Here is a 4,558-nt window from a genome sequence, read left to right as displayed (position 1 = left end):
GGGGGGGGGGGGGGGGGTGTCTAGCTTCAACATAAACCAACATAAGCCCCCCAGGAGCCATTAGGGGCCCTCTACCTCTGAGGAGGGCTGTGGATGCAACAACAGCTGATGGAAGAAAATCTGTTCAATCTCTGAAAGATTCCATGAACGGAAAAGTGAAAATGCAGAAACCAGCAGGACTGTTTTCAGGGGCCGGAGAGTCTTCATCGTCTCCTCCTGATGAAGATCTTCATGGAGCCGGAGAGTCTTCATCGTCTCCTCCTGATGAAGATCTTCATGGAGCCGGAGGTCTTCATCGTCTCCTCCTGATGAAGATCTTCATGGAGCCGGAGAGTCTTCAGCCGGAGAGTCTTCATCGTCTCCTCCTGATGAAGATCTTCCTCTTTAGAACTTCATCTGAGTCCTTCAGATGAAGCTCTTGGTTCCATGAAAGTCCGACTCGCTTCTGATCCGCTTCCAAAGCGGTCCCAGTAGAAATTTACCTGCGAGTTGTGGGTGGGACTGTTGGCATGGAAGTAAGCCTCCACTTGTTTCCCATCATCCCTTTGTTTACACTCTTTCCTGCTAGCTTACAGCCCCTCACCCCCCCCAACCTGACTTTGTATGGTTCGTATCCAGCCGGTCGGTTCTGATCCAGATTCCAGATCAGAGGAAAAGGAAGACCTTCATGGATCTATTGGTCTGGATCAGAAGGACAGGAAGAGAATCTGCTTCCAGTCCATCTTCAGTTCCGCTCTGAAACAAACTCGGTGAGATGAGAGTTTGTGGAGCCGCTCTGGCAGAGATTTCCCTCCAGAGTCTGAGAGCGGATGATGGACCAGAGACGGTCCCCGAAACTTTCAGAAGCTTCGGTCAGAACCCAAACCCGACAGGTTCTGAGTGTGTTCTGGTTTGCGTTGGAGACGATCATGAAGCAGAAAGACGAGTGTCGGTTCATTCAGAGCCTCCAGACATCCTCTGATGCTGCACTAAGACCACGACAGACCGGGGGGGGGTCAGCCAGCCCCCCAGGACTGATGAGGACCGCCTCCTATCCACCACTCTGACCATTAAGCATGTGCGTGTGCGCGTGCACGAGCATTCTGTTCTAAAGGAGGGGGGGGGTCTGCTGATCCGTCAGAAAAGACACCCCCTGCCCCATCACCACCCCCCACGTGACCCAGTCACAGGTAGATGGGGTCCTGTGTTTCAGGACCAGGATCAGGATCGAGATTAGAATCAGGATTAGGATCAGGACAGCAGAGGACTCACCCAGGACCGGGACTTGAAGCGCTCCGCGCTCCTCCACAGAAGCAGCAGCTGCGGTCACCTGTGCGCTGCTCTCAGGTGCAGGTGGTTTTCCTCGCGCCGTTCGCTGATCTTCGGCAGCAGCTTCAGCAGCAGCTTCAGCAGCAGCTTCGGCAGCAGCTTCAGCAGCAGCTTCAGCAGCAGCTTCAGCTAGCCCGGAACGCGGTCGGTCCCTCGCCTCTCCCCTCCATCGACGCTCCAGAATGAGCTCTCCGCTCTCTTTGTGTGTCGGAGGCTTGGCGGCTCCTCTCCCTGCAGCTCCCGGTTCTGAATGTCATGAGGACGGCGGCGGCGGCAGGCTCAGGCGGCTGCGCTGCAGCTGCGTGCGTGCGCGCGTGCAGAGCAGTCGGCTGCTGTTTACTGGGGCTCATCTGCACTGTTGCTGCTCTGCACAGCGGAGCCGTGCTGCATTCAAGTTCTGTGGGATAAAATGAAAGAGGAGAGTCGGGTTTAAACAGCTTCGGGGGAGGGGTTTAACTAACCACACCCCCCGGGAATGTGAGGAAGAAGAAGTGGGTCAAGAATTACAGTTAAACCCGAATTTGTCTTAAATTCAAACGGAGTTAGAAGAAAAATCCTCCTAAAAACCCACAGAGATCTGAGAGACTGCAGAGGGTAGCAGGCATTTTCTATTGGAGGAAATCCACTGGGCGGGGCTACAGTCTCACTGCCACGTCCCATTCTGATGCAGACAAATAGATCCATGAACATCTTTGTTTTCCTATGGTCTGAGCTGGATAGAAAGAATGTTGGCGTGTGAGGGCTGTAAGCAAGTGGGAGAGAGTGTAAACAAAGGGATGATGGGAAGCCAAGACTGACTTGCTCCATGCCAACAGCCCCGCCCACAATTCAGAGGTGAATTTCTGATGAACTTCTGCCGCTTTGCAGAATCTATGTGCTAGAAAACAACTCAGATTTTAGATTTTGTCTAAAAACGTCAGAATCATGAAAAGATGGCCAGGAACGCTTCAGAACCCGACCAGAACATAGTGGGGAGGGGTTAAGGTCTGAGCTCGGCTTGGACAGCTAATCCAAATAATTTTTTTATTGTAATAACAACAGGAAACTGCCATAAATGGTTACCGTGACCTGCACCCCCACCCCACCCCTCGAGGTGAACGCTCGGTCACAGACGGTGAAGAAGACCCCTCAGCAGATGACACCCCCACATTACAGCGAGCTGTGCTTACCTGCTGGATCGTCACCTGCAGAGACTCTTCTGTACCACAGGAACACGCCAGCACACCTGATTCCTTTAAACGTGTTGGTTTTTACACACCTCAGGAGGAACACAGAGAAAAGATCAAGAACACACAAACTACTTTGTTGTTAAAGCCTGATCTGTTTCAAAGCGTTCCCAGTGGAATTTTCATTATGATGATGCTGTGTCGTTTTCTGGGACATAGTTTGCATCACTCAGAGGCTCCTCCAGAATAACTCGGGCTGTTGTTAGAGGAGACTGTGAGGTCCCATTTAGAGGAACCTCCTTCTCACAAAATCTATTGTCATTCCAGGGCTCAACCTTCTGGAGCAGAACACCGATAATAATAAGAGAAAGTGAAAGTTTTGTCATTTTTAAAAAACAGCTGAAACTTTGGCTTTTGGACTCTCAAATCAGCAATCACAAATGACCAGGAAAACTATTACAAAGCAAGCTCCGATTTGAAAAATGATATGTGTGTTCGGATCTTTTCTGTGTTTTATTTGTTTTATTCTGTATACTGTATTTTACCTGTGTTTTATAATTGTATGTGTAGTGTTTATCTCTTAAACTTTTTGAGCCCAATGAGGCAAATTCTTTTGTGATTTTGGGCTATATAAATAAAATTGAATTGAATTAAACTCTGTTTTATTTCTATTAACATCAACCTGCCAATCGACTCCAGATGGAAATTAGCCCGAGGCTCTAATCTGGCATATTTACATTTGTTTTGATGTTCATTAATATGCATTGTCCCTTTCTCAATAAAAGTTATATAAACACTGATTATTGACATCACACATCGCAGGTTTTCAGCATTTCCAGCGTCTTTGAACTCTGTCACAATTTCTTCATCTCTGGAATTTACTACTAAATTCTTCAGTTTTCTAAATGTGTAAAATGCAGTGAAGATGCAGGAAACACATTTACAAATATAAACTAAAACAATCCCTAAGATCTACCCGCTGGAAGACTTGACATTTACTTCCCAACATGAACTTGGCAGCCCAAACCCCGGTCATGGAGACATATAGTTGGCCTCACCTCTACACACAGCCTATCCTCTGAAACTCAGTCCCTCGAGAGAGGCTGGACTCTCTACCACTCTGGAGTTGCCCATGGTGCGAGGCGGCGGGCTGGGGTGGGCTTACTCGTGAGCCTCCAGGTCAACCGCCAAGTGTTCAAGTTCACACCAGTGGACAAGAAGGTCGTGTCCCTTCGCCTGCGGGTGGGGGACAGGTCTCTGACTGTGGTTTCGGCCTACAGGCCAAAATGCAGTTCTGAGTACCCGGCCTTCTTGATGTCTTTTGGAGGGGTACTGGAAAGTGCCCCAACGGGGGACTCCGTCATCCTCCTGGGGGACTTCAATGCCCACGTGGGCAATGACAGTGGCGCCTGGAGGGGCGTGATCTGCAGGAATGGCCTCCCTGACCTGAATTTAAGTGGTGCTTTGTTGTTGGACTTCTGTGCACGCCATAGTTTGTCCATAACGAATACCATGTTCGAACACAAAGGTGTCCATCAGTACACCTGGCATCAGGACACCCTAAGCAGGAGATCGATGATCGACTTTAACCCTTCCGCTCTCCTTAGCTTGTTTACATTAAAAATGGGGTCATCTGGACCCCAAAGAGAGCGGAAGGGTTAAGGCGTTTCAGGCGCTCCCCGGCCGTGTGTTATGGACGCTCGGGCAAAGAGAGGGGATTCGCTGGTGGGGGAGCTGGCTGAGCCCTCCATCAGGGAGGTAAAAACTTGGTCCTGGGAGGAGTTTGGTGAGGCCATGGAGAAGGACTATCGGTTGGCCTCAAAGAGATTCTGGTAAACCATCCGGCGCCTCAGGAGGGGAAAGCCGTTTTCAGTGCAGGTGGGGAACTGCTGACCTCAACTGGGGACATTGTCGGGCGGTGGAAGGAATACTTTGAGGATCTCCTCAACCCTGCTGACACGCCTTCCGTTGAGGAAGCAGAGGGTGAGGAAATAATGGCGGCTCGGGAGAATGGCTTTTTAGGTTTCGTTTTGACCACGTGGCCAGAAATCCTCCGGCTCTTTTCTAAATGACGTCGTTCCCGG

At 50.1% G+C, this 4,558-nt stretch overlaps 1 protein-coding gene across 2 annotated transcripts in view; it reads right to left on the bottom strand.

Moving 5' to 3' along the window:
• lingo3a (leucine rich repeat and Ig domain containing 3a) overlaps window positions 1-2,615 on the bottom strand; it is a 19,778-nt gene extending 17,163 nt beyond the window's left edge. The window contains exons 1-2 of one of the 2 annotated variants that reach the window (XM_024259160.2): window positions 2,478-2,615; window positions 1,252-1,705 (exon numbers count right to left, since the gene is read on the bottom strand). The gene's annotated coding sequence lies outside the window, so the exon portion shown is untranslated. Of the gene's footprint in view, window positions 1-1,251; window positions 1,815-2,477 lie in introns of those variants that run through there. The other variant, XM_024259159.2, reaches the window with a different exon arrangement.
• Between the last annotated feature and the right edge of the window lie 1,943 nt (window positions 2,616-4,558).

Source organism: Oryzias melastigma, linkage group LG4 (genome assembly GCF_002922805.2).
Source record: "Oryzias melastigma strain HK-1 linkage group LG4, ASM292280v2, whole genome shotgun sequence".
NCBI lineage: Eukaryota > Metazoa > Chordata > Actinopteri > Beloniformes > Adrianichthyidae > Oryzias > Oryzias melastigma.
Note: the sequence above shows the minus strand (reverse complement) of the source record. Positions and strands in the feature narration are given on the sequence as shown.